At 31.3% G+C, this 25305-nt stretch overlaps 1 non-coding gene across 1 annotated transcript; it reads left to right on the top strand.

Annotated features, from left to right (window-relative positions):
• Nucleotides 1-1562: 1562 nt before the first annotated feature.
• Trnaa-cgc lies at nt 1563-1634 on the top strand. Its single transcript has one exon. It is a non-coding gene; the product is annotated as a tRNA-Ala (tRNA).
• The last annotated feature ends 23671 nt before the right edge of the window (nt 1635-25305 follow it).

Raw genomic sequence — 25305 nt, 5'->3', positions numbered from 1 at the left:
GGCTACATCTCTAATAAGAATGGTTGTTTCCATATTATTTTAAAATGATTTTTTTGACCTCAATATTATTCAAATAGTTTGTATTGGGTAGTGTAATTTATATTAAAAATTTTTCTGTTTTAAATTTTTGAAACCTAAAATATTAATACTTCATTTTAACGTCCATATTTATCTATCTTTACGCTTTGAAATGTTGGTTGTCAAATTGGAAGATTCATGGTCGAATAGTTGTATTTTTAAGTGATAAAAAGTAAATTTACCTAATTATAAAAGGTTGAAGTTAGTATTTTATTTTTTTTTACTAAGGTAACACTTCATGGTGAAAGAGAGAAGTAAAAGAGTTTAACACGGTGCATTCTAAAGCCAAAGGAAATGTGTAATTAATTTCGAGATACGAGTATATAACAAAATGTTCTGTGCTATATCATGAAACCAAGCGACTTGCAATAATTTAAAAGCACTGTTATATGATTGGAGTATATTTCCAAATATAAAAATTACTAGTTGTTATCCGGAATATTAAGATCGACATTGAGATATAAACCTCACTGTCAGCAGTTAATGTTATACTGTCACCTTCAAATAGCTGAGCACCGCTAGTACCAGATTAACATATTCTGACCCTATAACAAAAGTTTTTAATCCTAGAAATACAAAAAGCATCACATCTTTTTATTGAATGTTAGGATTAATAAATTAACACTTATAGAATTTATATTTTAATGGCTATAAATCACTGTTTTTTAATTTGATTTTACCTCCTTCCTTATCAAAACCCGAAAGAAATCTTTTACTTGTATCTCATTCTGTGTTAAGAAAATATAATCGTGGCCTATGTTAAAGTGTACACTATATGTTATATATTAGTTTTTAAATAAAATTGCTTTTATACTAATGAAAATGAACTATGTATGTAATGTAGGCTGTATATGAATATGTAACTAATTGAAAATTATAAAACTTAAAAACCAACATAATTTGTATGCAGATTTTTGAATTGGCAAAACAAATTGGTATAATGCAGTTGTACCTGCTAATAAGAACACATTATACAACTAATAGGCTACTAAAGTAGCACAATAAACTTGAATTTTTACGTCACACTGAAATAGATATTATACGATTCATGTAAAGTGTTTGTGAAGTTATTGTAGCCCGTGAATATGCATTTTATATTACTCTATAAAGTCGTTAAGTACGTTCTAGGAAATAATTTTTAAAATTTCATACTGTCCTCAAGGACCACAATAATAACAGATATCCTGTTGTCTCGGACAGTTTTGATAACCAATTTTACAACTTTGTAAGGGACATGGAAGTGATAGGTGAACTCTTTGTTCGATTGTTAACTTTTTTGTTTTTAATCAAAGCTTTTCAACTGATTAATCTTTGAGGTTACACGACTTTTTGTAAATATTCCAAGGTTTATTTCAGGTCGTTAAAGACTCCATAGGCTATAGGGGTGATAGACCTTTTAAGAACAGTATCGTATTTTTAATGAACTATTCAATACCAATTCATTAGGTGTATGTAACTAATAGATCAGTCAACGGTTCACAAGTGGGGATGTAACTCAGTGGTAGAGTGTCTGCTTCGCATGCTGAAAGTCCTGGGTTCAAATCCCAGCATCTCCAAGGTGTATTTTTGCATATTTTGAATGCTTTGTTTCCTCATTATATAGAGTAATAATTGATTCAGTAAAACGAAAACATTTTTTTGTGTGCATTTTTTATGATGCAGCCGTACCTGCGAATAAGAAAACATTATACAAATAATGGGCTACTTAAATAGTACAATAAATTTACATTTTTACGTCACACTAAAATAGGTATTATAGGACTCATGTAAAGTGCTTGTCAAATTATTGTAGCCAGTGAATATTCATTTTGTGTTAAGGAAATAATCCCTTTATATAGCGAACTCATTAGACCTAGACCAGAAAAATAAATAATAAAGATTCATTCACATAATCCATATTCGTTAGAAACATTCTGTTGTGCACTTAAAACAAATTTAAATTTTTAGGACTCTAATAAAAAAATAAACCTTCTTACCATTAAATCGTTACAGTTAACCGTGCAAACCATCAATTCACAATAATTACCATTCTTCTGTAACAATAGTATACACATATAGTTTTATAACGCTAGTGAGACAGAGGTAGGTACCTACCTCTAAGTAACACAGTAAACAGTAGAAGATCGTTCTGATTCTGAATTAGTTCAAGATATATAATCTTGGATCTTTTCAGATAACCATTACTCAAGGAGTAAACGGTAGCCAAGGAAACAAGTATTTTTTATTAACGATGTTATTACTCTTTTTGGGTGTTTCGGGAGTATTCTAATACCAAAAACATAAATTGGGAATTTTGCCTTGGATTATTATCATTTTAAAATATTTAATGTTAAAATAATGTCTTATGCTGATTTTTATTTATTTGTTTGTAATAAAATATTTTACAGGTACAGCCACGGAAAACCAGAAATTTTATTTTAAATTGATTTTTTTTTAATTTGCTTTTTCAAATTTTTGTACACTTTTTGTCAAAACTTCTAAATGTAATTATTTTACTCCTTATTCCCAAAACGAAAATTAATAAGTGTAAAATTTATAGTCTAATGCTTAAAAATTAACTATTTTACTTTGTTTATAAGATTTTACAAAACAATTATATAAATTATAAACTAATAATTAAATCATTATAAAACTTTTATCTTTCTAAAGAAGATAAAATAAACACACAAAAGTGGAACCCTATTTACAAGACTTTCTTTTTGACGGTACCAGAAACGGCTAGTTTAACATGGAAGACACACGGATGTTAAAACAAAAGACAGCGATGACGTTCCTCTCACAACAACTAGTAATTCCCAGAGCTGTCACTGGTAATTGTGAAACAAAGACATTACTAGCTCACCAGGTTATACGCCTTGAAACATGCTAACCAGTAAAACAATGAAATATATCCGTGCATTCTCTAAGTACTTACTTATAAATATAATAGAAAATACCTTTATTATAAAGGTGAAGTTATAACTTTTTCAAAGTACTCTATACCACTTAACCTCTTTTGTATACTTCACCTTTTAAAACTGTTGAATAGTTAGTAGTAGCGCAAGAATCATACTTTCTACATACCTACATACTTACTCTTTAACCCCAACGGAGGCGTCCTTCCAAAAGTAAAAAAGAGCAAGGTTGACTGAACAGAGGTAAGGTAGGTTCTTTCGATAAGATAATGCATATCTGTGATGCACTGTGTCTGGTTTTTCCACTACGTGTTATACTCGTATGTGACTTCAAAAATGATCCTGAAGTGCGACATGAATCGTAAAATGCACCCTAACATCAATAAAATTTATTATATTATTTTTAAATAAGATTCTCTGTTTCTCTATTATTTTGCAACAATTTCAAAACATCCTCTCATCATGGACGTCATCTGTACTATTATCAGAATTTAAAAAATGTTTCTCAGAATCAATTTAGGATGTCTGGTCTGAATCAATGAAAGACCTAAACGAATGTTCTACAGTCTCTTATTCAGTTTGTTTTCAGTTCTGATATAATAGGTTGTGTTCTTCCACGAAACTTGTTTATTTATTCATATTGCTATTTATAGTAGTTGTAAAATAAAAACATTTTATTCAGAGTAGTCAAATAAATATACTTTCTGCTTATGTATCTTTTTGCAATATAATATCATAGGTAGGTTTTTATATTTAAATGCTGTTTGAAAATTATTTATTTATAGTAAATTTATATTAAGTATTTGCATGCAAAAAGAAACTAATTAAATATATTTTCTAAAATAAAAAATTGGAATTTAACATTCCAAGATTTTTTTCATTCAGGTGCTTTATTTTAAATTAAATCAATATTTTTAAAACACTTTTTCACTTTATTTTATATTAATACTAAAAGACAGTTCTATATATTGCTTAAGAATGTATTTATACTTATTTTAGAGGAAAGATGGTTCACGCAAAGGGAAGAAAGCAATGTAAGAGCTACGACTGAATTCGTTCGAAAAGACAAATGAAAACAGATGGTACGGGAACACTGTGACAGAATAACAATCACCATCTCTAGTGTACGTAGTCCTGAAGTGACGAGACGTCGATTGTGACTGAAACTGTGGTGTAAATGTTGTGTGGAGAGTCTTAATCAGTTTCCTACTTGTACTAAAAATTGAACTTTATATTACTGTATTACCAATACCTACTGCCATCCAGCTACACCATTATAATCAGATAAGTAACTAACTTATGAATTAATTGAGAATAAGTGTATTCATTGTGACTGTGTATTTTGTGGGAATGAGATCTCGACTAAACGTAACCACAATAAATTAGATTGTTGACGACACCATCATTCAAAATTTTGAGCAAAAAGAACTTAATAAAAATAATAAAATACATAATCATTTTAAACGGAGCAAGATGTCTGTGGCTATCAGATATATATTTATTCATTTTAACATATACAATCATATTTAAATAGTTTGATCATTTATATATATAACATACCATAGCTTACAATTTAATTTAGAATTCGAAAGGCCTTTTACGAATTTCACTCAACAGTTCATGAAAAAAACTGTTCAGGTTTATAATTTCAAAGAATATCTATCATATTAGGATATATGATTAGGATATATATGTATTAATGAACACAGATGTCCAATAAATGCAAAAGGTAATGTATAGCTTTCAGAGTGTGGCAAGTTATTTGGTATAATTAAATAAAAATTAATTTAAAAATCAACATTTTTATTATAAAACATGATACCTACAAACTACCTATTAAAACTTGTTACACTAGAGCTTTAGCACAAATTAAAACATATTTATTAACGCTTTATTAATATAAGAATCAGCGTACAGTCATTACATCATTTTCAAGTGTGATATTATACCACTAGATTTTTTAAATATTTCGTTAATAGTATGGATAGTTCTCATTAACAATTAAGAACTTACACTTTTTGTATCTATTTGAATAGACTGCAGCATTGATTTAGATGTATATTACGTAAGTATTCATAAAAAATTGATAGATTGTGTCTTAAAATGTTTTAATTATAATGTTACTAACTAGATATAGGTATTGTATACGTTATTAATAGAAGACCTGTTAAGAAATGAAAACTATACATTAAAATTTGCCTAACTTACAATACAAGTTACTATAATCTCTCTACTCCATTAAATTTCTTATTACTTCGGTAATATATAAATACCTTTGTACAAAGAATCCCAACTTTTCTCAGTCCGAATTAGAAGATCAGTAAATTCCAGATCACGATCAAAATCCTGTATGGGCAATTGGTTTATTGGTTTATTCGAAATCTTAGTTTAGTCTTTTTACGTTTATGTATAGTTACAAAAGTATTTTCAACCTAGATATAGTTTTTATTTTGTCTATAAATGTTTCTGGTAATTTAAGAAATATAATAGAAGTGAATAATTACGAAAAACACATTATTTTAAAAGTCACTCGCTATAAAAGCGTATTTTTTTTGTACTATAAAAGTTAATTGGTATATGAAATATAAGATTTTTCCTAACTCAGCAATGAAAGACCTACTTTAATTTAACAATTACTGTCTAATTGCAGTTTTAAACTCCAATAGAATTTGAAGAGGAGTTAAGAGATCAATGTAAACAGTGAAATGCAGTGAGTGTCTCGGAATCCAGCGATTCTGTCTGATGGTTCCTAGATTAATTATTGGATATACAGTATAACCTTACAACGAGAGTATTTAATTATAAACCTTTAAAATATTAAATATGGTTTAAAATAAATTATATCAAACGACAGAGAATAGTTTGTACATTTTAATGCAACTGGTCCCGCTACTGTCCATACAACAAATGGTTCATTAATCACACTACAATGTGTACCACAGGTAGACAACGTCCATAAATAAAACCGAACAATACATACTCACTCTCCCCTACAGCTGTTTATCCTACTCGACATCCTGTGGGTGTCATTGATACTACATCCGAGATCTTTCTTCTTTCACACAATCGGACCAAGTGCTAGCCTTTACACTTATAATTTTAATATTTGACGACGAGAGTTTTATTGTTTTTTATTCTTGTTTTGAACAGGAGTAATTGTCCAGTCTATGTATTGTGCTTTTTAAATGTAATATGTTACTGGGTGATATCCCTGCTCGCTTTATAATGCAAACTGACTGCTCGTTTTTCCGAGTTTGTAATGATTATTTGAGCTATATTGTAAAAGCTTTATAGCAGTTGGTTTTCTAAAGCAATCTGAAGTTGCTCGGTAAAATTTTTCTCTATAACTCTAATAAACCCTGTCGAAGTTTCCTCTGTTGTTGAAATTTACCTTTCAGTGTAAAATAATTGTATTTTTACAAATGTTCGTTATATACTTCTTGTTCACAAATCACAAGAAGCTGACTACAGTTTTCGTTTAAATATATGCCGATAACTTAAGCGAAGTGTAAAAATTGTCTTGTAAAAATCCACAGTCGAATAATTGGTAACTCTTGTGCTTGAGAGTCTATACTAACTGCCACGGTGACAAGTAGTATTCTTTCTTGGCACAGTAGTACCAGCAGAATGTGGTAGCGGGTGCATTACTTCTACCCACCTCCAAGGCATTCAAAGTGGAGAGAGATGTGAGTATATATAAACAGCATGCTATACAGGGTGTTCTGAAAAAAGGTGCCCATAAGTCAGGGCGTGATTCCTCACATCACAATAAGAAAAAAAGGTCTAATTAACATAGGTCCGAAAACGCTTAGTTACCAAGTTATACAGGGTGAAAGATTTCGTCTGAATTTCAGTTCCCCTGCTGCAACGAAGCCCTACGGGTATTTGTTGGCTGTTAATTAAGATGTAAAATTTAGCGTACTTTATGTAAAATGAACTGAAAAATTGAATAAAACCGTTTCCAGACCTGTAGCTACAGTAATTTTTAAGATATGTGACGAAATACGCGAAACTTGGTCCCGAAAAACAAGTTACATTTAGGTTTGAAGCAGATTTACTATGTTAAATGTACAATAAACACAAAATATTTTTTCACGGTACTTGTAGAAAATTTAATTTCGAAGAGAAAGATGTAAAATAAGTCTATAATAGACAAACGCAAACTTTAAAAAATAATCCTTAATTACATACAATACTCATGAAAAATAGACAAAATCTGTTAAGCTCTCTACAAATGTAATATTGAAATTAAAACAGCTGTTATATTAAAACAAATTAATGAGTTACTATTATTTTTTATCAAGTAAATATTTTTAACAATCATACATTATCATACATAAAAAAGTTATCTGAATTATCATTCAACAAAAAAGTTACACTTGTCCTAAAAAACTAACCACGTCACAGTAGATGTTCAAAATGTTTCCCCTCATTCAAAATACAAGCATCCAGCCGTCTTCTCATAGACTGCCGAACTCTTTCGAAGATCCCAGGTGTCTCACGTATCCTTTGAATCCCGTTAACAATCCTTATTCGCAACTCTTCTATGGTATCCACAGGCGAGTCGTAGACAAGCGTCTTTAAATGTCCCCATAAGAAAAAGTCTAGAGGATTGAGGTCAGGTGACCTTGTAGGCCATGCTACTGGGGCTCCTCGACCAATCCATCTGTTTGGATATGCTTCATTTAAAAATTCTCTTACTTGTAATGTGTAATGAGCTGGAGCTCCATCCTGCATGAACCACATGTTGTTGCGTGTGTATAGTGGCACATCTTCGAGTAACTCATTCAGATTAGTCGTCAAGAAATGTAAATAATTTTCACCATTGAGCGTATCAGGTAAAAAACTAATAAAAATTTTATCACCCAGAATAGCAGCCCATACGTTTATAGAAAACTGATATTGGTGACGGTTCTCTGAAATAGCACGTGGATTTTCAATTGCCCACATGTGAGTATTGTGGGTGTTAAGAATAGCCATTCTTGAAAATTTTGCTTCATCAGTAAAGATAATCTAATTTAAAAAATGTGGATTTCTGCACCTTTGGATAAGCCATTGGCATAGCTGAACACGAGGAAAGTAATCTCGAGGCAGAAGAGCCTGGACCCTTTGATAGTGATAAGAATGCAACTGCTGCTCGTGTAAAATCTTCCAGACAATTGAATTACTAACACCGAAATCCAAGGCTAGTTCTCTAGTACTTCTTCCAGGATGATTCTCTATTTCGTCCAACACGCCCTCCTCCAATTCAGCTGTACACGTTGTACGTGGCCGTCCTGATCTACCAACTTTTCCAGATTTAAAGGTTCCCGTCTCGCTTAGCCTTCTATGAATGGAAGAAAACATTTTATGAGTCGGTAACTGCCTATGAGGAAAATGTTCCTGATAGAGTCGTCTAGCCTAACGACTGTTGCAATGTGCAAGACCGTACATTAAATGCATGACTGCCATTTCACCATTAGTGTACATAATATTCATATTACCTGCCATGATGAATAAGATATTATTAGCTATCAAAAATTAACTTCAACGGCACTCGCACTAACTTGTATTAAAGTACAGATCAACACACGCACTTAATGAGCAATGGAAAAATAGCTGCTTGTAACGTTTATTTAAATTATTATAAACAATGTTACATTGTTAAAACATATGTTTTAAATAGAAATTATTTTGTTTCTCAAATCAAATATTTTAATAAAACAGCTGTTTTAATTTCAATATTACATTTGTAGAGAGCTTAACAGATTTTGTCTATTTTTCATGCGTATTGTATGTAATTAAGGATTATTTTTTAAAGTTTGCGTTTGTCTATTATAGACTTATTTTACATCTTTCTCTTCGAAATTAAATTTTCTACAAGTACCGTGAAAAAATATTTTGTGTTTATTGTACATTTAACATAGTAAATCTGCTTCAAACCTAAATGTAACTTGTTTTTCGGGACCAAGTTTCGCGTATTTCGTCACATATCTTAAAAATTACTGTAGCTACAGGTCTGGAAACGGTTTTATTCAATTTTTCAGTTCATTTTACATAAAGTACGCTAAATTTTACATCTTAATTAACAGCCAACAAATACCCGTAGGGCTTCGTTGCAGCAGGGGAACTGAAATTCAGACGAAATCTTTCACCCTGTATAACTTGGTAACTAAGCATTTTCGGACCTATGTTAATTAGACCTTTTTTTCTTATTTTGATGTGAGGAATCACGCCCTGACTTATGGGCACCTTTTTTCAGAACACCCTGTATAATACTTTTATTTAAGCGGAACATATAAAACGTGTTATCTAGCTTGGTTGCACCTTCGGAATCATCATTTTCTCAATGTCAATGCCAATTCAAGAAGAGTCAAGTTGGGTGGTCACCTCCTTCAGCTTCCGGTTTTGGTGGAACTTGCGTTCTTTATTTAAGTGTATAATTAAATTAATATTAGTTTTAAAACTTTATGTTTGTAGACACCAATAGTGTGTATGGTGTTGACAAACAATGTGAGATCATCTTTTTATGATGATTATTATGAATTATAGTTATATTTTCTCGATTACCGATTAATGTGAAATTCTCTGGTGTCCCATACGTTGAGGTTGGAACGACGAAACAACATGACTTATCCAACATTTCGGTATTTCAGATATATGTCCAGACTTTCAGATCTTAATTCGTGTAAGTATATGAGTATATTTGGTGTTGAAGTTTGTGTACTAATGAAAATATAGAATGTTAAAGTGGCCCAACTGTGAGCGTTACACAGTCTGTGAATCTAGAGTATTGCTAATAATTATTCATACTTAAATTATTTAAAATAAAATGTAGCACAGTTTTGAACTAAAATTGTACTAAAAACTTTAATACAATATAAAATATGGAAATTTTGATTGTGAAAATAACAGAACTAATAAGAAAATCTCGTCAAAATTTGTTTGCACGTAGTTTATTTTCTTGAATGTATCCAATATGTATTTTCTAATATCTGCAAATAAATTGTTAAAAAAGTACTAAGAATTACTATATTTTTTACAACATGTACTATGAAATCAAAGTATTAGAATATTGGTAAAAGTTTTCATAAATAAAAACAAACCTTTCGAAAAGTTTACCATTGATATGTACTTTTATTACTATGCTATGAATGTTAAATGTATTTACATTTTATTATTCATTTCTAATGTTTCAAAAGTTAATCTCTATCCAACCATGAGAACCGGTAAAGCTCAAATCAGTCCTCAATAGTCACATGTCCATCAATAAACCATGTTCATATGTCGTGTGTCTACCAACTATCCTGGTGCAGGGGACATGTGTCTATTAAATATCATATTGCATGTGTCAAGTATCTATCAACTACCTCGGTGCATAAGTTATGTGTCTATCAATTATACCGATGCATGGGTCACGTGTGTATCAATAATTATCCTGCTGCATGAGAATATCCATTATCCTAGCATATGACTCATGTATCAATCCATGTCCATTAAATATCATATTGCATGTGTCAAGTATCTATCAACTACCTCGGTGCATAAGTTATGTGTCTATTAATTATACCGATGCATGGGTCACGTGTGTATCAATAATTATCCTGCTGCATGAGTATATCCATTATCCTAGCATATGACTCATGTGTCAATCCATGACACTGGTGCACGAGGTAAGTGTCTATCAATGATACAGGTGCATGAGTCATGTGTCGATAAATGAATGGCCATAGGTTGAAAAAAAGGATTGAAAAACAGTGAAGCGCTGATACAGATCACAATTTGTATATCTAACACACAACTGCAATGAACCAGCACATAATGTCTATAGTAATAATAAGTTGCAATGATAACTACTTACAGAGTTATTTACAGAGACTGGGAGTAATAGAAGTTAGCGCTGCAGTTCTGTTTAACCAAGCTCGCTGTCTAATTTTCTAAGCAAATTGCTCTTCAAGATCTCAGATGTATGTTATCAAGTACACTCAATTATCCCGCATACTATGTGTATAGTAATTTAGTAATTATTAATTGCAGCAATTACTACATAGTTACAGATGGTGCCTGGAGTACAGAATTATACAGTAGATGTTAGAACTGCAGTTACAGTTAATCGAGCTTGTTTTTTAACTATTGCTTCGAGATAATCGCTCCTCATACGATATCTATATCGAATATAATATTAGATATGTATTATAATGTCTAGACTTCATCTAGAAACGTAAGCACCCTATTGTTCACCCAATAAGCTCTTTATATTGGCCAGTACTTTTTAGTTGAAAGTGATCCCGTTGTTCATGAAGAAGCATTTGTGTATCATGTTGAATTAAAGCAGTTGGATACCAGATTGCTTTACACAGAGCTTTCAAAAATAATAAGTAACGGTTTTTTGGTTTATGGACTGCCGCGGCAGTTAACTTTCTTGTTAAACTGGATATTTTTAGGCTCAATAATACAGTGTATAACTAATTAAAAAATACATTTATTTTCAATTGGAGATTATAAATTTTCGCAAAATGTATTCCTACTTAAAATTAAATTAAAGTCATATTTTATATTTCAATATTTTTTCTCAAACTTTAAATATGTATGATATATATATATATATATATATATATATATATATATATATATATATATATATATATATTTGTTATTTTTTATAATATTAGACAAATAAAACTAAAATAGAAATATTTAATCTAAAAAATACTTGATATATGCACAGTAAAAATAATGTGAATCCAAAATTTTAAACAGAAACAAGTTATTTTCCAAGTGTAGCACGTAGCTGAAGTATTAAGACCAACGCAAAGACTAAACAATACAAATGAAGAATTTGCAATATATTTCTATTTTCTAATACTAGTTATTTTTATTTACATAAGTATATTAAAAATTGTGTAAAAATGTGGATACACATAAATATAATTTGAACGAAAAAGTGAAATCATTAAAAAATAAATGTTTTAGTGCTCGTGCGTTGTTTTTTTTCAAGGCGTTATGGAAGTTAATCCAAACCAGTCTCTTTATAACTCCGGTAATGTATAAGAGAAAGAAAATATTAAAAATTATTGTAATTATTTTATAGAAGTGGCTACAAAAGTCTCAGAGTTCTAATTTTGTCGTAATAAAAATATTTTAATTTATATAGTATGTTAATAAAGTTTTTATATTCTTGGAAATAAAGCTAACTTTTAACTTGATATTAAAATTTAACTGTAGGTACCATAATAAAACGTTTCAAAATGTAGTAAATGAGGGTTGACTAGCCATATACAGCACTACGTCAAAATCAAATACACAGCTGGAGAGATGTACAAACACCCCGGAAGCGGTGTAGCTATGTTATTTGTGTACTAGAAGTGAGGATATGGGGTAAATGTGGGTTGACGAGCCATATACAGCACTACGTCAAAATCAAATACACAGCTGAAGAGATGTACAAACACCCCGGAAGCGGTGTAGCTCTGTTATTTGTGTACTAGAAGTGAGGATATGGGGTAAATGTGGGTTGACGAGCCATATACAGCACTACGTCAAAATCAAATACACAGCTGGAGAGATGTACAAACACCCCGGAAGCGGTGTAGCTATGTTATTTGTGTACTAGAAGTGAGGATATGGGGTAAATGTGGGTTGACGAGCCATATACAGCACTACGTCAAAATCAAATACACAGCTGGAGAGATGTACAAACACCCCGGAAGCGGTGTAGCTATGTTATTTGTGTACTAGAAGTGAGGATATGGGGTAAATGTGGGTTGACGAGCCATATACAGCAGTACGTCAAAATCAAATGTATAGCTGTACAGATGTAGAAACATCCCGGTAGCGGTGTAGTAGGATATGTTGTGGACTTATAAAACAAAGTTAGACACTATGTACGTTGACTTAACGTAGACTGTATAATTTAAATTATATACGTTTCAAAATTGTTTTCCTTCAGTTTTTCAGTTAAATAATTTATAGCGGGTATAACTGTAAATAAAAAATTGAAATTATAATATAATACTATGAGAAAGTATTCAAAAGGTACATGGGTTTAGTTACATGAAAGAGTTAATTTTTAGCTTTTTAAGAGGCCTAAAAATTAAATAAAAGTCAACGGCGGTTCTTGTAATAGAAATGGATTGTTTTTTACAAAATTGAACATGAACAAAACGGTTTTAAAAAACTAAGTGAAGTGACAGACAATATCTGGTATCGTTTAAAATCACAGCTTAGAACCTTCAATACTGGTCGGGTCTGTACTTTATTCTACATTACTAATTTGTTTTCCATGTTTATCACATGTTAGTAATTAAGTTATAAATTAAATAATTAGTAATATAAAAAAGACACTCATGCATAAATCCTTAATACAGTTTAATTTGAGCCAAAACAACAATTCTAAACAGATTCAAACAAACCGCAGGCCATGATGAGTTAAGGTGTTTCCGACCACCGGAAAAGTTGGGCGAGACCCAAGAAATTACAAATTACAGTTAAAAAACTTTTATCACACGCCAGCAGATACTTTAATCTTTTACCCTAACTTTCTTTAACCTTATACTGTCTTCAATAAACAGTCACTCATAAACGAGAAACGTAGACATGCTTGCTTGCTAGGTTGTAACCAGTGAAACATACTATATGGTAAAAACAATTAAAAATAACACTGCTTTCCTGAATTTCTCTCCTTATAAATCTATAACTTACCTTTTAAAAATGTAGAAGTATTGTAGTAGTTAGTAGTAGTGTGAGAAACGTATAACTGACATCGTTTATGTGTATGAAACGTCTATGTTATATACAAAACTTGTACTGTATTTATTGCAAAAATAAGACCATTGCATATTACGGAGTATACTGTCTTATTTGTTTATTTGAATACTGTAAAGGCCTATATTTTCTTTGCACCCCAGTCAATGTTCAAATAATTGTTACAAGTTTTCAAGGTACACGTTAATGAACTAAATAAAAAATGTTAAAGTTAGAAATTTCTAAAAGTACTCTCTTTTAATACACTCATTTTAATTTGAGCCCAAACAAACATTTTAGCCAGTTTCAAACAGTCCATAGCCCATGATGAGTTAAAGTGTTTCCGACCGTCATCAAAGTTGGGCGAGACCCAACAAAGTACAAATTACGTAACAAACTTTTATCACAGGTCAGTAGATGGTTACCTTTCAGCCTAACTTTCTTTTACGATGCATTGTCCTTAATAAACAGTTGTCACTGATAAATGAAAAGCAAGGACATTTTATGCTCGCCAGGTTATAGCTGTAAAACATATTAACCGGTAAAGCAATGATATAAATCGAAGCATTTTTTTTTATAAATGCATATTTCACCTTTTAAATGTGTAGAAATAGTAATTATTAGTAGCGTGAGAAACGTATAAAGGACATTGTACATGTCGCGTTTAATGTTATACACAAATCATGTACAGCATTTATTCTAATATTAATACTATTGAATATTACTGGTTATAATATTTAATTTTTATATTTAAGTCCAGTAAAGAATTATATTCACTTTACACCCCGCTTTTACTTGGTATATTATACAATGGATGTAATTCAGCATATTATGAAATAAATTTAATTCTGTATATTTTCTTTCAATTTGTGAGTTGTTGATAGAAAATATAATCATTTAGAGTTTTGATTTTATAGTCTATTAGATATTTTTACCCAAATGAACAGGTTTCAACGTGAGTAACAATAACACTTTACAACAGCCGGTGATTAACAAAGTCAGACAGAGAAATAAATTTCCTAGAATCAGAAAACTCGTCCATTGTTTACAGATAAGTCAGTACTGAGAACTACATGAACGCTGCTGCGGCGGCCGTGCTCAGTTCAAGAACTGTATGATTAGCCTATATTGCAGAAGAATTGTGAATGGATGGTTTTTAAGGATTTTATGCATATGTTGAAAGTTCTTATGTTTTAAAGATATAATCAAACACAGTGCTCACCTGTCACTTCAATGTCGGGATTAAAGCTGTCCATAATCATAAAGACTGTATCAATAGTAATAGTGCCAATTGATATAAATTATGTCCTGGTAGGAAATAACGGCTGTTATATTACACATTTCTCTGCCAATTCAAAATTCTGTGAAACAGATATTTTGGTTTTCTGTTTTTAATTTTGTTCAAGTAATATATATTCATGTATACTTATTATAAAAAAAAATTATAATATTATATGACAAACAGCGTCCACTATAACTTTAGACTACAATCCCATTTTGTTAATACAATAAGAGATTCAAATTAAATATGCCTTAAGGGTTTTGGTGTAGAATTATACCTATATCTAGATTTGACCAAGTAGTGGTTAAAATGTGTACTTTTTAAATTTATTCAATTATTCAATCCCTTGAGTGAGTTCAACCTCATCATCTCAGAGTGGGTTAGAATCTGATGAAAATCAAATAAAATATAATTACTTATTGCCATGAAAATGTGATTAAGCATTTACTTATTATAGGTATTTTGGGCTTGAAAAGCTGTTTTGTAAGGTCTAGATTATGTAATCTCTCTTTGTTCTAACAAGGTTCATGGATAAAGCTTTAGTTATAAAACCGTGTAATGAACCCCTATTTCTTTTTTTTAACAATCCTTGGACACGAAATCGATATTTTTAAACACGAAACTGAGAACCCCCATTCATAATTGACAGGTATAAATTATAAAACAGCAATAAAGGTCAAACCTCGTATCTGGGATTAGCGGTGTTCAGTTATTGGAAGGTGACAGTAAAACATTTACTACTGACAGCGAGTCAGCGCAATGCGAGGTTTATAGTTTAACGTTTATCTTACTATTAGGCTAGATTACTAGTAATTTGCTCAAAAATAATAGGTGTTTTCTCCTCTAGAACCATTGGAGTTGATTTAATTGTTTGATGTTTTCTGAACTTGAGTTAAACCTAGATTACTCAACACCACATATTTGAATGACTACGTTCTTGTCAACTTCCATGAAACCAATATCATTGCGTACCAGGTATAAGACTCTTCAGGAACAAATTATTATACACTAAACTGCCCATAAATAAATTTCAAGAAACGAATCCTACGTAAACTGAGACCTTAATCAGAAATATCGAGTGGTTAAAAAACGGTTTTGAAACAACTTAAAATGAACCTTATTTATAGCCTACGTTTAATAAGTTGAAAATGATTGAGAGATATGGTGTAAGAATAAAATGTCTGTCAAAATACACTGGAAAGTTTTAAATTGTATGTTACTTTTAAAACCAAATAAACGCTTTTATTAATTAATAAAAATATATTATAGATGTGATCTGCACGGAGAGGAAGTTGAACGGGAGCTAATATCAACATTAGTGTTGAAAATGTATCGTTATAAGTCCATGTGTAATATAGATCTTCAGTCAAAATAGAATACAAACTTTGTAAATGTAATTCACAAATAAACTAAACAAACTGTGTAACAAAATAAATAAGAAAGGTAAATTTTAGATCCCAGGCCTTAATATGAAGAGTAAGTTGTGAAATCAGAAATGTAAGTTTTCAAATCTGGAACTCCGAAATCAGCAATAAACTCGTACAACCGGTACAAAACAATTTTTAAACAAAATATGAAGAGAAAATTTAATTTTGAATTCATAGATGATGAATTACTAACGAAATAATGTTAACCGGTTTAAATTGAAATGTGTGATTCCATTTCATTATGAGAGATACACATACTATAAAAGTCCAAAGCTTCAGCTATTGACCATGGGTCAAGGTTGGAATGAGTCAAATCAGTACTTTAAATGTGTAAAATGTATCGTTTAGTGAAAAAATAGGTAAGTATTTCTAAGCAAAACGTGTTGTTTACGCAAAAGGGATGTGTGTAAAAAATTGAAAACAAAAAAGCTAACAATAAACTGATTGTTCAACCTTTACGGAGAAATAAGTCATTTGGTTGCCTTGAATTCCATGGCCCAATCCATACCATTAGATTCCTAACAAATCCATCTCATAACTAACGAAAGACAATCAGTGTAGGTATTTAAACAACATCTTACAAACATTAAATATAGCTTGAACAATTATTCACATCATTTTATGACATACGTTTAACCGAAAGAGAAATACGAGTCGCCATTGTTTGGTTCCAGGCCAATGAAAAATAAAATATGGTTGTCTTGATTTAAAAAAGAGTTACGAAATACGCAACAAAAACTTCTTAAAGACGTATATGTTGTGGACTAATAAAACAAAGAGAGACACTCTATACTTTGACTTAACTTATACTGTATAATTTAAATTATGAAGGTTTCAAAAGTTGTTCCCTTTGGTTTTCCATTTATATAACTTGTAGTAGCCATAACTATAAATACACTTTGAAATTATAATCTAATACTAAAAGTAAATATTCGAAATGAATATGTGTTTAGTGCCATGAAAGAAATCAATTTAACTTACTTTAAGAGGCATAAAACTACATAAAAGTCCAAGGTAGGTACTTCTTGTAATAAAAATGAATTTTGTATTTTACAAAATTTAACATGAACAAAGCTGTAAAATTAAGTAAACTAAAAATGCCTGGTGTAGTTTATACTCACAGGTTTGAACCTGCAATATTTGTTGGAACACCGTACGTTAATTGTTTTCTTCCATGTTTATCAATATACAAAGAAACTTGTACAAAAATCAAAAATTCAATTTACGTTGACCTAAAACATATATTTTAACAGTCCGTAGCCCATGATGAGTTAAGGTGTTTCCAACCACCGGAAAAGTTGGGCGAGACCCAACAAAGTACAAATTACAGTAACAAACTTTTATCACAGGCCAGCAGACGGTTTAAACTTTCACCCTAACTTTCTTTCACGTTACATTGCCCTCAGTAAACAGCTGTCACCGGTAAACGAAAAATAAGGACATTCTATGCTCGCCAGGTTATAAGCGGTATAAAATATTAACCGATGAAACAATAAAAGATATCAATGCATTACTAATAAACGCAAATTACACCTTTTAAAAATGTAGAGATAGAAGTTGGTAGTAGGGTAGGAAACATATAACTATTAATGTACATGTCACGTTGTATACAAAACACGTACAGTATTAATTTAAATAATGAGAATATTGAATATTTCTGATTATTCTATTTTATTTTTATATTTGAGTACTGTAAAGGAATTTACTATCTTTACTCTCCAGTAAATGTTTTAACTATTTGTCACGAATTTTCCAGGTAAACGTTATAAAAATTCAATACAAAATTCCTTCATTATAGAGGTGAATTTAAAACATTTTAAAAGTACTCAATAATACTTAACCTCTGTTGCAGTTTTATTAAGATGCCAAGACGAGTTAATTACAACAACAAATTTCATTACTAGGAAAATAAAAAATAAATTTCATTGCAAACATATATAATTTGTGATTAGTAGAAAATTATAATAAAATAATCAACAATAAAAATACCTATGAAAACTTACAACTGTATATAACTCACACATAACGTCATGACGATTTATAGCAACTAATAGTAAAGTTTCATTTTTTCCAAGAAACTAGTGTGGTTATATTATACCGAGAGTTGTGAACTGTGAGACATTGTCATATTTTATTTCATGAGAGAGCCCTTTAATGAGTCTGATGCCAACTTGAGTGTAATCATCCGAAAGCAGATGTCCTGTGTTGTTGTGTTCTAACAAATGCTGCAAAAAGATATTTCTCATAATTCTAACGTATCCTGTCTACATTAGAACTGTTATAACTTAGGTGAGCCTGGATGTCTACTATCGAGTGAAGCATTATGCACAGAATAAAAGGCAGATACCATTTCCAAGTCATTCATTGACGGTGGGAAGAGTCATGTTTGAAGATGAAGGAAGAGACTATTGTTGCTCAGGATGTTGTTTATTATCGGAATCAGCTTCTGATTATGATCGTTCATGATCGTTCTCTTGACATAGTGAGTTATATATGGATGCACAACTCGCTATATAGACTTCATCTGGGCAGTAGTTCTGAACCGTGAACCAGAGCGTTATGAAACTCTTCCTCGTGTGCAAAGGTATTCTGAATCGTTCTGGAACAGCAATTTTGCGTGTTAGTTTCTATCTATGTTAATTCAGTCTGTCCCCGTGTTGCAAAATTTGTAATATCGACCAAGGCTGATTCGTATAATAAAGTGGGATTAATAACACAGGAGTCTTTAAGAGAGAGCTGAGAAATATAAACCAAGTATGCAAAATCTTCCCTCAAGGGCATAATTAAATACAGAGGAATTAAGGGAAATCAATAAAGTAACTGCAATAGCTTGGTTGTATTTGTAGCCTTAACATCACAGTGTTCCAGCAGTTTCTCAGAGTTTTTTTATTCTTTTTTCGTCTGTATTACTTTTTACCATACGTTATGAAAATTGTTGGATCTATTTTTAAATCTATTGGATTTTATTTTGGTTAGTAATAGGCCAAGTGCTAGTCCACATACTTAATTGTTATTTTCTCGTTGTGGACACGTACTATTTTCCAATTCTTATGGACAGTACATTTTGAAACAATATGTTCTAGGTAACATCCCTGCTCGCTTCGTAATATAATTGCGACTAAATTTCACTCCGTTCATCGGTTTTAATTTTGAATGATCAAAAACCAGATAATAAAACAACACCCGCAGGGGGTGGTGGTGGGGTTGGTTTTTGTTTTGTTTTATCATGTCAGTGATAGTCAGGTACCTGATATCAAGTACCTGTATTTCGTCAATAAATTAGTGCCATTAGCACAACTGTGCAACTCTAACCCCCTTGAAATCGAAGTTTTCAAGGTATTCTGGAGCATGATCAGTCAGTAGAAGATTTTTCAAATTTGATCAAAATTTTCTCTGGCTACAAGTGGTAAACAGCAACATATAAAATGGTAAAATGAATTATACGAAGAGCACTGCTGTCTCTACTCTCCTTAAAGTAATTGAAGGATATTTAAAGACAAACTTATATATATATATATATATATATATATATATATATATATAAAATCTCTTCTATCTTGTAATTTTAAAACGTTTACAGTACACCGTCATCTGAAATCATGAGGCAAGGACTAATCATTATCATACGCTATCATTTTTGAGGTCATGGGGATTCTCTGAATAATGCAGTAATATTCATCATTCTCTCCTGCCCTTTACTCTAGTACATACTTTATCTTTAAACCCTCAGCAGACGTGACCTTCCAAAAGAAAAAGGAGCGAATGTGGAAAAAGGAGTGATCTTGAACTGCGTCATGAACCGGAAATGTACCCTAACATAACTAAAGTCTATCATAGTACATTTTAAAATCCAATCTCTACTCTATACCTTATTTTCTAACAGTTTCCAAATATCTCTCTCCCCCCCCCATCATAAACGTCATCCGTACTATTATAATGAGTTTAAATTATTTCTCACAAGCTGTAAAGGATGTCTTGAAAACATAATCTCTGAAATATAATTTACCTACTTGCTCTTTGAAGGTTATTTTTGCTAAAGACCTTTAGGAATATAAAACCTCATTGTTATTTATAGTAGTAGTAAAGAAAAAATAACCAATGGTTTTAGAGTACTAAATCTTTACCAAAATTCGTTGATTATGTACGTTCCTGTACTAAATATTATAGGGTATATTTTTAGCTTTAAATGCTATTTGCAACTTATTTATTATAATAAATTTACATTAATTATTTGCATGCAAAAAGAAGTAAATTAAATTAGGAATTAGGATTATAGCATCATATCAACTTAACCTTTATAAAAAAGATAAAATTTTTTGCAATTAGTAGCGTTATGTAAAATTAAATTAATATTGAAAAAAACTGTTATGCTTTATTTTATAATATTACGATCAGGCAGTTCCACATATTGCTTAAGAAGATATTTAATCTTCTTTTCGGGGAAAGACTCGTCTCAAAAAAGAAGGCAATATAAGAGCTACGACTAAATTCGTTCGAGCACATAAATGACAACAGATAGTAGGAGAACACTGTGACAGAATAACAATCGCCATCTCCAGTGTACGTGGTCCTGAAGTGAGACGTCGATTGTGACTGAAACTGTGGTGTAGCGGGTAATTGTCGTGGTGAAGAATCCTAAAAAATGTTCTATTTATAATCAAAATTGAACTTTATCCTACTGCCATCCGGATAAGTAACTAACTTATGAATCGAGGATAAGTATGTTCATTGTAAATGTGGGATTGTGGGACTGTGATCACGGCTAAACGTAACTAAAACCTCAAAGTTATAAACTAATACCTAATACATTAAAATTAATCTAAGGTACAATACAAGATATTATAATCACTTTATTCCATTACATTTCTTAATTATTATTCGATGAATACCAAATAAATATAAAAATGTCTTTGTTCACGAAACCCAGCTTTTTCCAGTGCGAATTAGAAGTCAAATTCTAATTCAGGATCAAAATACTATATATAAAACTGCTTTATTGGTTTATTCGCAATCTTAGTATAGTACGTTTATGTACAGTTACCAGAGTACCTAATTACAGTTTATATTTTGTCGAAAGAGTTTTAAAAATTTTAGAGTAGTAATGGAAATGAGTTGTCATGGAAAACTATGCGTATTTCATAATCAGTCGACATAAAAGCAATTTTTACTATACAAATTAATTTTGTATATTTTAAGAGATTTAAAATGTAAGATTTAGCCTGACTCTTAGAAATATAAGACATACGTTCGCCTAACAATTACTCAATGTAAGTGAAGTATTAGACCCCAATAGAACTTGAGGAGGAGTGAAGAGAGCAATGTAAACAGTAAAATGCAGTGAGTGTCTCGGAAACCAGCAATTCCTAGGCTTTATCCTTACTTATAATTATTAAATCTATAACGTTACAATAAACATTTTAATTATAAAACCGTGAAATAGTAAATATAGTATAAAATAAATGATATCCAACGACGAGAAATTATTTATATATTCTGAATGCAGCTGGTTCCGTTACTACAGCAACAAACAGTCCATTAATCACACCAAAATGTTTACAACAGGTAGTCTAGCTAGAGTACAATGTCCATAAATAAAACAGAACAATACATACGTACACTCCCCTACAGCTGTTTATCCTATCCGACATCTTGTGGGCGTCATTGATACTACAACCAAGACCTTTCTTCTTTTACACAATCAGGCCAAGTGCTAGTCCACACACTTTATTGTTATTTTCTCGTTGTGGACACGTACTATTTTCCAATTTTTATGGACAGTACATTTTGAAACAATATGTTCCTAGGTAAAATCCCTGCTCGCTTCGTAATATAAATTGTCAGTTCCTTTTTTCCACATTTTTGATAATAAAATGTGTCACATGATAATATTTTGGCCACAAATATTTAATTTTAATAGTATTAAAAACCAAAGCGGATAACATTCAAAGTATTAATTTCATTCATAAATTCTTGACTACTTTCTCAAGAATCTGAGGTTGCTCGGTGGCTGGTCTCAAATCGAGAAATGCCTTAGCATAAGAAACGCTATTTACGCAGAGTGAAAGGTCACATCCTTTACATATTACGACCTCATATAAAAATAATATAAATGTTAAGCGTGGTGATTTACCAAAATATCCTATACTAGACTATCGATTAGTGATAGGCCATTCCTGGATATAAGTGGGCTTCCCCAGATGTACGTGACTCACCGGTTTTTTTTGCACCCTGGGTATCAACTGTACTAAACCCAGTAGGAACTGAAATTTGTAGGTTCCGACTTGTGTTAGAACCAAACTTCACAACGGTATTTTACACTGGTTATCAATCAGATCTTGTCACGTTCTAAACGGAATTTGAAAGATACAGATATCTGTAAAAATGACTTTTTAAGATACGCCGTTTTTGTCAGCACCCCTATTTGGTTGTTAATCTTTAACGACTCCTAGACTATGTATATACTGTTTGAAAACAATTAATATTCTTGGTAAAATATTTAAAATATACGCATAAACGTCGTATTTCAACAATAATAAGTCTTTATATTTAATAATGCAGTAGTTTTCAGTATGATGTTTGATCTCAAAATGTTTGTATTTGGGCATATTACATTTACATGTATAAATAGCTGCATCATTTGAATTTAATTAATTTACGTTTAAGAGTGGCTACAAATTAAAGAAAAGGTAAGAATAAACTCAAAATATATTTCTTCGGTTAATGATTAATGTAAAAGCTTGATGTTGGAATGACTGAACAATATGACTTATTCAACAGAACTGCTGCACAACTTTCAGATCTGAGTTCGTGTATGTATGTAAGTATATTCGGTGGTGGAGTTTGGGTATGAATGTAAGTATACAATGTTCAATTCAATGTGAGCTTTACTCAGTCTGTAAATATAAATTTGACTGCATTTGCTAATAATAATAGATTTTCGTAACTCCGTTAAAACTGTAGTTTAGAGTTTGAATATTGAAATGTAATATACTATATAACAGGGGAATATTTATTAAGGCAATAACAGGATTAATAAGACAATCTCTCCAAAATTTATTAGCATCAATATTTATTTTATTGAATGTATTTTCCAATATTTTGAAATATTTAATATAAAACTGTTACTGTTTTTTCTACGGCATAAACTACGTACGCGAAGTATTAGAACATTTCTAATAATATTTTTTTTAATAAAAAGAAACCTTACAAAAAGTATAGCTGTAATATGTATCACTATAATATTATGAATGTTATATTTATTTGTATATTATTAGTCAACTGTGATGTATCTGTATGCAACCATGAGAACGAGTAAAGCACACATCATTCATCAATTAATTGTCATGTGTCCATCAATAATCTCAGTTAATGTGTCTGTCAATAATTCTGATTTATTAGTCAAGTGTATATCGATGTTCCTAGTGCATGAGTCATGTGTCTAGTAATGATACTGTTAAATGAGTCAAGTGTCTATCAACGATCCTGGTACATGAGGGATGTCTATCTATATTCCTGGTGCATGAGTGAAGTTTCTGTCAATGATCCTGGCGAATGAATGAGTTAGGTGTGTATCAATGATCCTGGTGCATGAATCAAGTTTTTGTCAATGATTCTGGGCATGACTCATATCTCTACTAATGATACTGGTGCATGAGTCATCTATCAATGAATGATTATATAAATAGGACACAAAACAGATTGAACAGTAGTGAAGTACAGGTTCAGATCACATTGTGTATATTCAAACACACATTGCAAAGAACTATTCCGCACATTTAGTCTGTAGTAATAATAAATTACAATGATAACTATAGCTACTCATGGAAACTGCCAGTAATAGAAGTTAGTGCTGCAGTTGCGTTTAACCGAGCTTGTTGTTTAATTTCCCGAGTAAATTGCGACTCACAATTTCAGATGTATGTTATCAAGCACACGAAATTATCCCACATACTATGTTTTGTAGTAATTAATAATTGCAGTGATGACACAGTGTGGCGTAAACCCCTGAGGTCCGTGAAATAAGTCTTGAAAACGCGGTTATTATGTTGACGCTAGTCTAACTATCTGAGTAGTCTCGTCCCTAACACAGCTTTAATGTTTAGCCTATTAGTAAAATAAGTTTGGTCACAATTAAATCTAATAAATTACGATTAACATTTTTCGATGGAATTAATTAGTCCAATCCTAATCGACACTTGACCTGTCTACTGCTGACCTTTCCAGAAGATATTATATTACTGTTTAACATATTACAGCATATTCATATAACTTTGCTGCCCTAATTAATTGTATCTCATAATAATACTCATCAGTCCTGAAGCGACGCTGATCCTGCCCTGACTGATATGGGTTCATACCGCGTGTGTGGTCACCACGACAACAATTAAAGTTCAGGATTGAAAGATATTAAGCGACCGCGGTAATATGCTACTGTTTGACTATTTGAGTGGGATAAACTGTGTAATCTCCCTTTCCTTCAGAAATCTTAACAAATGAAATAAATTAACATGTAAGGTGAAGAGATATGTATTAAGGGTAGGGGATAATGATTATTGAGGCGGATGGTTAAAGTTGGAGAAAGGTGTTATAATAGCACATATTCCCAGCTAGTAAACGGTTCGTTTCACAATGAAAGCTTCGAGGCCTCGCGGCGTGAGTATGAGGGGCCGCCCTCGTCTGTACCAGCGCAGCGGCTGTATGCTACCGGTGCTGGGTGATGGCATCTGAGGCCCGGCGTGTGACATGAAGGCCGACTGCAAGCTTTTACATGATGGCAATAAACTAAACTAAGATCCCATTGGTTGGCAGAGGAATGTTCAGTTTTTCATTTATGTGTGTGGCACGGGAAATATATATAACTACAAAGAATAAGTAACAGAGAATACCGGTCGTACGTGAATAA

The sequence above is a fragment of the Homalodisca vitripennis genome, chromosome 5, assembly GCF_021130785.1.
Source record: "Homalodisca vitripennis isolate AUS2020 chromosome 5, UT_GWSS_2.1, whole genome shotgun sequence".
NCBI lineage: Eukaryota > Metazoa > Arthropoda > Insecta > Hemiptera > Cicadellidae > Homalodisca > Homalodisca vitripennis.
Note: the sequence above shows the minus strand (reverse complement) of the source record. Positions and strands in the feature narration are given on the sequence as shown.